The following is a 13,676-nucleotide window of genomic DNA, read 5'->3' as shown; positions in this document are numbered from 1 at the left end:
ATGTTTTATATTTTTTTATCTTCTTAGCTTTGAATCAGGTCACCATAAATCAAAAAAAAAAGAGATTGTTAGTGTTCGGAGCACTAGATAATCAAATTTGATCTTGTTATCGGCAAAGATTTAAAGTTAAGACTTATTGTTATTCTAATGAGCTTGACTAAGTGTGCAAAAAAGTCTTAGTTGAGTTTACGCAAAGAATTCTTGGTCGGGTGGATTAGACAAAGAAGTCCTACTCGAGTGGATTGGACAAAGAAATCCTAGTCGAATGGATTGGGCAAAGAAGTCCGGGTAGAGTGGACTGGGCAAAGAAGTCCTGATCAAATGGGCTGGGCAAAAGACTTGGCAAATTCAGGATATCAAGCAGAAGTCCTAGGGGTTAAGGACACTAGGCGAGAATCCTTATGGATCGAGGACACCAGGCAGAAGTCTAGACGGATTGAGTACTAGACATCTAGTGGGAAGTCCCGAAGGTCAAGATCGGTTGCTAAGTAAAAGTTCAAACAAGGCTGGAAGACCAGATGTTTGGCGAACAGACAATCTCTCTTAAGAGGAGTAGGTGACGATGCATTCTCTTAAAGGGAACAATAGGTGTCGGTCTGACCTAAAGTTTTAGGAAATCCAAAAGTCAGGATCAGACAATCCTGAGACTATCAAATTATTTTATGTTTACTTTCATATTATGTTTGTGTGATAACTCTATACTATAGAGACATACATAGATCTTTGAATTCTACACGTGTAGCCACCAACAAAACCTGATTCAGAATCTCAAGTCAAAATATATAGCCTTCAGAAGATTGATGTGTCAAACTAGTGAATTGTGTTGGTGCGGTTAGCACTAACGATTTAACCCAGGTTTTGATGAATGACAAATCAGGTTAAGTTAGTTTGTTGTTGTCTGACACTTTGATCAAGTTGCAGGAGAAGTTCAGACAGGTCGACGGGCTGACCGGATGTCTAGCACGAAGTCCAGCTAGGTCGACGGGCTGACCGGATAGCTGGCGAGAAGTCCAAGCGGGTCGACGGGCTGACCGGACGCTTGGCGAGAAGTCCAGCTAGGTCGACGGGCTGACCGGATAGCTGGCGAGAAGTCCAGACGGGTCGAAGGGCTGATCGGACGTCTGGTAGGTAAGTAAGGTAAGTCACTGGAGGGGAGTGACTTCGAGGACGCATTCCCGAGAAGGGAACATTAGGCGTTGATCCGGCTTAAATCCATTTCGGATATCTAAGTCGAGATCGTGACTAGATTCCGGTCTCGGAAAGACGGAATCTAAGTCATACTTTGCTTATCTATAAAACTGTGCTAACAATCTTTTTTACAGGATAAATTTGCCTCCGGACTAACGTTTGTCTTGCAGGAAAACAGGGTCCAGGCGCCCGGGAGGGAAATTTCATCCTGATCGCGCGTCGCCACGTGGAGCTCGCTGGTTGGACTTGCCACGTCTCACCAGGGCGCCTGGAAGGAATCCAGGGCGCCCCGAGCTTCATATAAAAGAAGGGTCAGAGGGGAGCTTCAGTACAACAACGAAAAAAGAAAAGTCTTCCACTGCTCTACGCTTCTGCGACGCCAACAAAGCTCCGACACTACGCTCCTTTCTTTTCCTTTCTTGTCGGTATTTGTTGTCATTTTTCATTAGCATTCACTGTACGGTTCTTTTGTAATCATCATTTCGAATTGCTAGTGAATTGCCCAACGAAAGTACTCACGGAGTATGGGCCTTCGAGTAGGAGTCGTCACAGGCTCCGAACGAAGTAAAAAACAACTGTGTTCATTTACTTTTCCGCTGCGTATTTTTACTCGACTTTTCGAATCGATATTCACCCCCCCCTCTATCGAACGATCACGGTCCTACAAGTGGTATCAGAGCGAGTACCGCTCTGAATTGGTGCAACCACCAATCGAGCAAGGGGGGTTCTTTTTAAAAGAAAAATAGATATTGTTTGTCTTTAAAATAAAACCTTACGCCTTTCGTTTTTTCCCTCCAAAACTATTTTTGAAAAATACATCGCCATCTCTTCACCATTGCTTAGTATTGACAAAATATTACAGTTTCAAAATTTTGAAATAATATTTTTTATTAATATTTTAATAATATTTTATTACTTTTTTCCAAAATAGTCAAATATTATTTTTTTTCAGCACTGCTAATCCAAGACCAAGTCTTGGGATTTTTTGTTTGTTTCTCTGTGTGCAAGAATAATGACTCTTCTAGAAGGACGGAACCCTCACGAACCACCACCATACGATCATGAAGACTTCAACTACTGGAAGCGATTAATGGAATGCTTCTTAGGAAGCGTAGACATCGATTATATGTTAATTTTGAGGAAACCTTCTCAAAACTCGGAACTAAACAAAAAGGTAAGTAACATTATTTGTAATGTTTTACCTAACAATATCTTATGCAGATTAGAAAAGTACAAGAATGCATATGAGCTGTGGACCCAGTTGATCAAGCTTCACGAGACGCCGATGGAGCTAGAAGATCAAGTTAAAATCAAATATGGACTCGAGTCAAATCCAACGGAGAAGCCTACTGAATTAGGGGTTGCGCTCAAAGTTAGTAATATTTACCAAAATACCCCTGCTAATAGTAGTTCAAATAATCAGCATGATGATAAGTATGAAATTAGTCCAAGTATGGTGCATGATAACCTAGATTTAAATGATTTAAATTCAAAATCACAAAATAATCTAGACTCTGATCAAGTCAATCAAGACTCTGATCAATTTGTCATCAACCTTGACTTGGTCAAACAGAACAATGACCAAATCAATTCAAATAATTTAATTAATTCAGAAAATTTAAAATTAGGTGAGCATTTAGACATAATTAAGTCAAACATTAAAATAAATTTGAATTTAAATGCTAAAAATGAGAAAATGGATAAAATCAATAAATACCTTGATAAAATATTTAATAATCAAGATAAAATCAGTCTAGAAAATGCTATCCGAAACCAAGATAATTTAATTAATAAAAAATTAAACTTTAAAGATAAAACTAATCTAATAAATTCAATTAACCATATCAATTTAAAAGGCAAAGAAAATATAAGGATAAAATCAAACAATAAAATCAAAACTGAATTTAACAAACTTAAAATTAAATGTTAAAAATAACATATTAAACAAAAATAATCTGGAAATTTCAAAATTAACAATTAATAAAAAGCTAAAAGATAAACCGTTAAGAAAATATAATTCAAACAGTTTAGTTAATTCAAATTTAAAAATAAATAAAAACTTAAACTTTAAAAATAAGTTATTAAAGAAAGATAATTCAATTAACCCAATAAAATTGAAATGGAAAGAAAATTCAAATATTAAATACACTCTCTTAAAGAAAGATAATTTGACTAATTTAATTAATTCAAAATTAAAAATCTTAAATTAAAGGCCAATAATTCAGGGGGAGGCTCCAGAATAGCAGGCACCTACAAAACTAACTTACCCGACAGGGTAACCTAAACAAACTAACCCGGCAGGGTAATTAGGATTAGTTAAAAAAAAAGACCAAGTTTAACTTGAATCATGGTACTGGTGAAATTTTTGGATGATAGTACGTTAGGGAAGCTTGGGCATTGCATGTCTAGAAAGATATGGTTTCGATCTGGTGCATTTGGCCAAGTGAACTGACCGAAGCTACCCTTAAATGAATCCTAACAAGTTAGACCAAGGTTTAGTACTAAGCTCCATGGATAGGACTATTTGGAAAACCTCGAAAGGTTGGTTACTTCTAATGACGTCCATGTGACTCACCAAGCTTAGAAGTTTATCCGAAGAATGCCTGTTTGTAGAGACCAAAGCTAAACCTGAATCTAACACAAGTTAAGCCAAGACTCCATAATTAAAATCCAATTCATCTCACAAAATTATAGGATTCCCTGATCGAAAACTTAGATCGGGTGAGTTGACTAAGCATCAAAATCAAATTAAATTACGAATTAAATTAATTAAATTAAATTTCGAATTAAATAAATTAAATTAATTAAATTAAATTTCGAATTAAATAAATTAAATTACGAATTAAACGAATTTCGAATTAAATTAAATTCCAAATTAAAATTCGAATTGAATCAGTTAAGTTAAATTTTGAACTATTCAAATTTCGAATTAAATAACTTACGATTAATTTAAAATTTTTATTTTAAAAAGTAAATTTAAAAAAAAACTATTTTAAAAATTTATTAACTTTAATTTAATTATTAAATTTAAAAACTATTTTGAAAATTTATTAACCTTAAAAAATTATTTTAAAAATTATTAAATTTAAAAACTATTTTAAAAATTTATTAACTTTAAAAATTATTTTAAAAATTATTAAATTTAAAAATTATTTTAAAAATTTTATTAACCTTAAAAATTTATTTTAAAAATTATTAAATTTAAAAACTAATTTAAAAATTTATTAACTTTAAAAATTATTTTAAAAATTAAATTTAAAAACTATTTTTAAAAACTCTTTTAAAAATTATTTAAAAAAAAATTCTTTTAAAAATTATTTTAAAACATTTTAAAAATTATTTTAAAAAAAACACTTTTAAAAATCATTTTAAAAACTTTAAAAATTATTTTAAAAATTCTTTTGAAACCTTTTAAAAAACTATTTTTAAAAACTCTTTAAAAAATTATTTTTTTAAAAAAAAATTCTTTATTATTTTAAAACATTTTAAAAATTATTTTAAAAAAACACTTTTAAAAATCATTTTAAAAACTTTAAAAATTCTTTTAAAACCTTTTAAAAAAAAATTATTTTAAAAATCCTTTAAAAAACTATTTTAAAAATTATTTTAAAACATTTTAAAAATTATTTTAAAACTTATTTAAAAAACTATTTTAAAAATTCTTTAAAAAATTATTTTAAAAACTCTCTTAAAAAACTTTAAAAATTCCTTTAAAAATTATTTTAAAACATTTTAAAAGTTATTTTAAAACTTATTTAAAAAAAACTATTTTAAAAATTCTTTAAAAAATTATTTTAAAAACTCTCTTAAAAAACTTTAAAAATTCCTTTAAAAATTATTTTTAAACTTATTTAAAAAACTATTTTAAAAATTCTTTAAAAAATTATTTTAAAAACTCTCTTAAAAAACTTTAAAAATTATTTTAAAACATTTTAAAAATTATTTTAAAACTTATTTAAAAAAATTATTTTAAAAATTCTTTAAAAATAATTTTAACAAAAACTCTCTTAAAAAACTTTAAAAATTATTTAAAAATTATTTTAAAACTTATTTAAAAAACTATTTTAAAAATTCTTTAAAAAATTATTTTAAAAATCCTTTTAAAAACTATTTAAAAATTGTTTAAATTTTTTTTTAAAAAAACCTATTTTAAAAATTATTTTAAGAATCTTTTTTTTTTTAAAAAAAAACTCTTTAAAAAAAAATCCTTTTAAAAACTCTTTTAAAAATCTTTTAAAAACTATTCAAAACTTCTTTTAAACAATTGTAAAATTTTTCTTAAAAATACGTGTTAGAAATCCCTTAAAACTAATAATAATAATAATTCTTTTAAATCCATTTAAAACTTAGACACCTAACTTAAAAACTTAAATTCCGTTAACTTTAACTTTAAATTTAATTATGTAATTAATAAGTAGAACTTAACTATCAAAGTTTAACTTCATTTGAGAACTAAAATTGACTTGAATTAAACCTCACTTAACTGTGTCTAATAATTTTAACTTCATGCTAACTTCAAACTAAATTAATCCCACTTAAAAGGAAGGAAATAAAAAAAAATTCTACCTTAAGTGTTATTTTTTAATCTTCTCTTTAAAATCTTTCTAGAAAATTCTACCTCAATTTTTTTTTTTAAAAAAAAATATATCTACTTTGAATATTTTTAGCAAATATTTTCAAAGTTTATGTCAGGTTCAGGGGGAGGAATTAATTAAAAATTTCCCTTTATAAAAAACATTTTAAATTCTGTTTAAAAAATATTTTCTTAAAAATTTTTTAACCTACTTTTGAAAACCAACTCTTATAAAACTAAGTTGTTTTTAAGAATTGGGTTTTACTTTTTATTGAAAATTGATTTTGAAAATTAGATTTAACTTAGTTTTGAAAATTATGGAAATTAGATGTTTCAAAACTTTAGTTTACAAACTAAGCTTCTCAAAATCATTTTCCTTAATTTTGAAAATCAAAAGCTTAAAAATCAATCTTCAAAATCAACTTGCTTAAAATTGTGAAAAATTTTTAAATCAACTCAAAATTGTTTGTTTTAAATCACAAACTTTTTATCCTTTTTACTTAGTCTTTGAAAACTGAACTTTTCAAGTATTTTAAACCATGGTTTTGAAACTAGTACTTTTGAACTTTAAAAATTTGATTTTGGAAAAAGAATTTTACAAAATTATTTTGAAGACTCCTTCATTTAAAAAAAAATTATTTTACTTTATCAAAATTAGTTTTACCAAACTCCTTTGAAAACTAAAAGTAAAGTTCAAAATCACTTTTCTTAATATTGGCAAACTAAAATTTGATTTGCAAAACCTTAGTGTTGAAAATTGTGGAAGTTAGATTTTTCAAAACTTAAGTTTACAAACTTAAATCATTTTCAAAACTTAAGTTTTAAATTGAGTCGTTTACAAACTTAGTGTCGAAAAATAAATCAGTTTTGGAAAAATAAATTTTTCAAACTTAATTTTGGAATTTTGGTTTTGAAAACTTATGTTTGAAAAGCGTTTCAAAGCTGAAACTTGTTTTGAAAATTTAAAACTTGATCTTGAAATTTAGAACTGATGCACTTATGTTTGAAAATTAGACTATCTAAACTTAGCTATTTTTCTAAAAAGCTAAAAGCTAATGCTTTAAACAAGTTTTCAAAAGTTTAAACTCCCCCAGATTTACTTGACATTATTTATTATTTTGTCTGAAGTCTATATTTATGCTTACTTGACAATAGTTCTTTTGATGAATGACAAAGGGGGAGGGTTAGGTGGTTAAGTTAGCTAAACCAAACTGAAAATACAAACTAACTTAAAAAAATCACATAAATGCATGTTGTTTCTTGCATATGTTTTCACTAACTTAACCAGGTTGTCATTCCATCAAAAAGGGGGAGATTGTTGGTGCGGTTAGCACTAACGATTTAACCCAGGTTTTGATGAATGACAAATCAGGTTAAGTTAGTTTGTTGTTGTCTGACACTTTTATCAAGTATGCAGGAGAAGTCCAGACAGGTCGACGGGCTGACCAGATGTCTGGCACGAAGTCCAGCTAGGTCGACGGGCTGACCGGATCGCTGGCAAGAAGTCCAAGCGGGTCGACGGGCTGACCGGACGCTTGACGAGAAGTCCAGCTAGGTCGACGGGCTGACCGGATAGCTGGCGAGAAGTCCAGACGGGTCGAAGGGCTGACCGGACGTCTGGTAGGTAAGTAAGGTAAGTCACTGGAGGGGAGTGACTTCGAGGACGCGTTCCCGAGAAGGAAACATTAGGCGTCGATCCGGCTTAGATCCATTTCGGATATCTAAGTCGAGATCGTGACTAGATTCCGGTCTCGGAAAGACGGAATCTAAGTCATACTTTGCTTATCTATAAAACTGTGCTAACAATCTTTTTTACAGGGTAAATTTGCATCCGGACTAACGTTTGTCTTGCAGGACGGATTCTGTAGGAAAACAGGGTCCAGGCGCCCGGAAGGAATCCGGGCGCCTGGAGGTCCAGGCGCTCGGAAGGGATCCAGGCGTCCGGGAGGGAAATTTCATCCTGATCGCGCGTCGCCACGTGGAGCTCGCTGGTTGGACTTGCCACGTCTCACCAGGGCACCTGGAAGGAATCCAGGGCGCCCCGAGCTTCATATAAAAGAAGGGTCAGAGGGGAGCTTCAGTACAACAACGAAAAAAGAAAAGTCTTCCACTGCTCTACGCTTCTGCGACGCCAACAAAGCTCCGACACTACGCTCCTTTCTTTTCCTTTCTTGTCGGTATTTGTTGTCATTTTTCATTAGCATTCACTGTACGGTTCTTTTGTAATCATCATTTCGAATTGCTAGTGAATTGCCCAACGAAAGTACTCACGGAGTACGGGCCTTCGAGTAGGAGTCGTCACAGGCTCCGAACGAAGTAAAAACAACTGTGTTCATTTACTTTTCCGCTGCGTATTTTTACTCGACTTTTCAAATCGATATTCACCCCCCCCCCCTCTATCGAACGATCACGGTCCTACAAATTGGAGGCACCTTGGAAGGCTTAGAGGTGTGTCTCAGAATGCTTGGAGGAACTCTATAACATCTGGGGGACCCTAGATTAGAAAAATTATCAAGTTGATAATGAAAAATTGCATCAGATCGGATAAGTTTCATTAGAGGTGCTCTAGATCGATATTAGCCACCCTGGATGTCTTATATAAGCAATATTCGACTAGAGCAAAGATACAATAATTTCCTATGCTTATTTCAAGTTCTACATGCTTCAGAAATATTGTTATGACACTGAAATGGAACTCCAACATCGACACTCTACTTTGGATCTTATCTTCATGTTGGTACAATTTTTTATTTGCATTCATCTTTTTCATACGTCTTTATAAGAACGGTAAACTTGTTATCGCTCCTAATCTTTTATAAATGATCAATTGATATTGGATTACCCATCAAAAGTGATCAACGATGCAGGCCTTGGACTAGTAGCTTAGGTTGTGAACCAAGTAAAAAAGAAATGGATCTTTCTATGCTTGTCTTTATTTTATTTCACTGCATCCTTTTCAAAGATCATGAAAAACCAAAATGCACTATTCACCCTCCCCCCTCTAACATTTCTTCGATCCTACAATTGCTTCTCTACTTCATGTCTGTATTTTCTAAACTTTTCAAAGGTCTCAGACTTGTATCTTAAGAGATACACATACCCAAATCACGAGTGATCATCGATGAAGGCAATGAATTAGTTATAATCTCCTTGTGTATGAGTTAACATGGATCCACATACATCAGTATGTATAAGGCCCAATACATCATTCTCTCATTCATTTGTTCTCTTAAAAGGTAACTTAGTCATCTTACCTTTCAAGCATGAAGCATATGTATCAAATGAATTCAATTCAAAAGAAATAGCAAAGGAACATAATAATAATTATTCAATTCCAAAACTAGTCCACTGAGAAGTTTTAATAAATAAATTCCTATGGCTATTGTCATAACTTTTTCTCCATTGTCAACTCGTAAATTTGCATCTCCCTTCACCAATCTTTTGTTGGTCCCTTTGGAGGCCGACAAGAGGGGAGGGGTGAATTGCCCTGCAAAAATAAATCTAACCTTTCTCAGATATATCGAGTAATTAACAAACACTTGTAATAATAAAGAGACGAGACTAATTAAAAGAGATTAGACACAGAGGGTTTACTTGGTTTGCAATCAGGGGATTGCTAATCCAAGGAAAAGAAGGCGCAGTATCTGATGATCTCCTCTGGGCGGAGTAGCCTCTTACAGCGTTGAGAGCACAGACAGAAAAGTAAAACACTAAAAAACTGATTACAAGTTGAATGAATAAGCTGTGCAGATCAGTGCTATATTTATAGCACTGGTTGGGGCGCCCCGAAGGGATTTCGGGCACCCTGAGGGGATAAAACTTTATCCCCAACGTTCAGATCGAGTTTGACTCGATTTGGTCAACATCTTCGGTCTGGGCACCCGGAACCCTTCCTGGTGCCCCGGGCTGTTCCGGGCACCCGGAATGGTTCCGGGCGCCCGGAGGCCTAAAGTCAACAGGAATTGACTTTTTTCCTTCTTCGGTTCAGCTCGTCTCGGTCCAGGTCTTTTCGCTCCGGCTCTGCTAGCTTGGGTGATCTCGGCCATCCGGAATAGGGCTCACCCGAACCCAAGTTCTGGCCTTTTCCTCGAGTAGCCTTTCTTCCCGATTTCTCGTCCCTTGAACGTCGCGTACGTTCTTCTCGTCGATCGGTGTACTCTTCCATGGTCACCTCATCCCTCGGACGTACTAAGCCCGTCGGCTCTCTCCCCGTGCCGTCCTTCTCGTTAGCCGCGTCTTCCGCTCGACTTCTTATGTTCCTAAGCTCCTGCACATTTAGACACAAGAGTTAGACAAAACAGGACCTAACTTAACTTGTTTGATCACATCAAAACACCTTGGGGTTCCAACATCTTTTACTATTCCTTAGCCCTATATGTCATTATATATGTGTGAGGCACACCTAGTATCCCATATCCAAGTGTTTGAAGAAATAGTGTGGCATTCAATAACGAAAATACCTTCTTGAGGTGGGTCATTAGATGCCCTCTTCTTCTTCACAAACTAAGATAAATCTTGTAATTTCATCTCCAATATCTCATCTTACCACAGTGGTGGCATAAGCCCTTTGGAGGAGGATATACTTTCTTGGCCTTCTTCTCAACCTTGAGAATAATTCTGAAGTTTCAAAACCAATCCAAGAAGTTTGGCCCTGTTGATTTGTTTGATTCCAAAATTGAGTGCAAATTCATAGAAGTCATGCTTATTCTAACAATCTAGAAATACAAAATTGAGCATATAAGAGAGATAAAATTAAATATGACATGTAAACAATTCGCATTCATAAAGAAAAGATCCTACTTGATTATTTAAATTCAAAAGTCCTTACTTTGAATTTGGGAGACGGTAGGTTGTCTCCAAGTGGGTTGATATCCACTATAGATAATAATAATCTTTGAGTGAGTTCAACAAGTCATTCTTAGTTCTAGTAGTAGGTATAAATATACCAATTATATATCACATATATATAACTATCACCTTATGCTATCAACTATTGATATTTGCATAACTCATCAAGTTGTTAACTCATTAATATATATACATCATATACATATTACCCAACTTCACCTTTGTCCACATTAACCTTAGAGTGAGTCCAACAAATTATTGCTTCAAGTTAAAGCCAACTCATTAATCACAAGATCATATCTTAATGGTCTGAACATATCTAATATCAAGTTAGGCTTAGAGAGAGTCCAACAATCTTAACAAAAAATTGAACTCTAGTTTTTGTCATATTAATGGAAGGTGTAAGCTTTAATATTAAATAAGGGATTGATGTTATAAGGTCTCATCTATTCCATATAAGGTATAATCATGGCATGGTATAAAGATGGTATGGTATAAACATGGTATGGTATAAACATGACATAATATAAACATGGCATGATATAAATATGGCATAATAAAAATATTATATCTGAGATATGTCCTAAGGTAATTACTTTATGATTTTACTATTTATTGGATAAATAAAAAATCACTATTTGAGTGTACATATTTAATGTATGTGATTGGAACTTAAACTCACTTACCAAATGTCCATAAACGACTCATAGCATGAGAGGACTTGTGATTGGATCACAACTGGTGAGCATCTCTACATGTATAATTATAAATGTATTAAAAAAATTTCTAGTCAATGAACTAATGTATTTGGACATCATTGATTATGTTAGACTAGCATGGGTTATACTTCTTGGTCTAATCAAGCAGTTATTCCTCACTGGCTGGAGATATTGGGATATTGAAAATTAAACATGAATGCTAGTTATGGTAACTAGGTTATTGGAGTGACCTACTATAAGACTTCATATGATTCTCTACATATATGGATATGTCAATGAAGCTCTTACTGTAGCTTAAGTACAAGTTCCTTCGACTTGAGATATTTAAGTCACCATGGTTAAGGAGACTTATACTTTGACATCCTAAGCAAGCATCTCCTTGGAGGTGTAGTCCTGATATGATTAAGTATAAGTCAAAGTGTCTGAAGGTGTTTAGATAATTAATAAATGATTTACCACTACTTACTAGGAGACGTATATCCTATGGCTACTTATCAAGATTGTTACTCAAAGTTTTTTTGCCAAAGCATCACATGTTAAGATTATTGTACTCTTGGATATATGTGCAAGTAATTTGAATCTACTGGACAAGTAAGTATTACTTAGGCTAAGTGTGATATAGTAAGCCTAGTGGGGATAGATACATAGATCATATTCTGAACCAACTAAGTATAAGATGAGTGAAAGGAATGAGGCACAACTCACTATAGCTGCTGAAAGGTTCAGAAGTGGTTCTAGAATCAACTGTTTGATTTTTTGATCAATTGGGAGTTATGATGTACTACTATGTGTCACTCATGATGAATTTATAATTAATAGTTAATTAGGATGACCAATATAATTAGGAACCTATTAGATCACACACATCATGAGTTTATCTGAAGGACTTAAAACAAGTTTGAGAATTAAATTCTCATATCGAGAGAAATTGATCTTGGTTGGACCAAACAAAGGGCAAATATGGAAGATAATTTGTCAAAATAAAAGCATAGATGGGCCACATTTTTTAAAGATGAGTTAGACCCTCTTTGGTTTAATTATAAACTAAATTGGTTTGGTTTTAATTAATAGATGTTTGGTTATTGAACTATGTGGTTGATTTTGAACAAACTTGGTTTGGTCTTGAACCAAACTTAAGTCTATTAATTTGGACTTTGGGTTTGTGGTAACGGGTATTGGACTTGCTCCTCTAACTCATTAGGAGATTTATATATTGATATAGAGAGGAGAGAAAAATTAATTCAATTCAATTAAACCTAATCGTTAGGTTTTGAATTGCTCCTCTTCTCCTCCTTGTTGTCGTCGACCACCAAGGAGAGGCCCTCTCCTTGATTTTTTGCCTCCCAACGACTCTGGTCGATCACCACCTACACGTGGACGCCGACATCCATCATCAAACTAACGGACAACAGTTGTACGCTGCTATCCACCGTCAATAGCTAGCCACTTCGGAAGGGGTTGTTCTATTGCCATCGGCACTGCCCAAGCATCACCGACCATCCGACCTCCCTTGGTCAGCCCTCTACCGGTATATGGACCCTCTCCGACCGCTAAACAGTGGAAATCGACCTACTGTGCCACCGAAACAGTAGCCCCTAAGGGTTTTTCTCCTTGCTTGATTCGTGTCGACGAATCGAACTTGATCTTTCTCTTGAATTGTGTTATCCTCGATCATTGGCTAGTACAGAAGACAAAGATAAAACTCGTGACTTCCAAATTCATTTTAGCAATCACTCAACATGGATACAAATAGAGGTTAGGCTCTCAAGTGTCGCTTAGTTGATGGTCTTTCCACTCCGGATCATTCGTCGGATATACCTAATATAACTTTAATTCCATAAAATTTTATATCGTGATCCTATTTTCATGAAATGTATCCTTGTATGTATAGTGTGAGTATTGTAATAAATTAGATTTATTATTATTTTTAATGTTTGCTGCACATGATTACGAAATATATTTTAGCATGCACTCACGTTAGGCTCCCCAACAATAAAAAGGGTATATTACAGACATGGGATGAACATGACATAATTGTCCTTGATTAACATATTTCCATCATTAAGGATTTGATTTTCAAAATCCAAAAATTCCTTAATTAGATTAAGAAATAATTTCAAAAATTCCAAATTAGGATTTAGAAAAAAAAATCCAAATTTGGAAGTTCCTAATCGGAGTAGGAAACAAATTAAATTTTTTTGACAAATTAGAAAATAATTTCTAAAATTAGAATTTTCTAATAAAGTAGAAAATAATTTTAAAATTAAAATTTTCTAACAAATTAGGAAACAATTTTCAAAATTGAAATTTCCTAATCGTACACAAAACATGCGGCTAGCACCATTGGT

Source organism: Zingiber officinale, chromosome 2A (genome assembly GCF_018446385.1).
Source record: "Zingiber officinale cultivar Zhangliang chromosome 2A, Zo_v1.1, whole genome shotgun sequence".
NCBI classification, from domain to species: domain Eukaryota; kingdom Viridiplantae; phylum Streptophyta; class Magnoliopsida; order Zingiberales; family Zingiberaceae; genus Zingiber; species Zingiber officinale.
The sequence above is the reverse complement of the archived record's forward strand: the minus strand, read 5'-3'. Positions refer to the sequence as shown.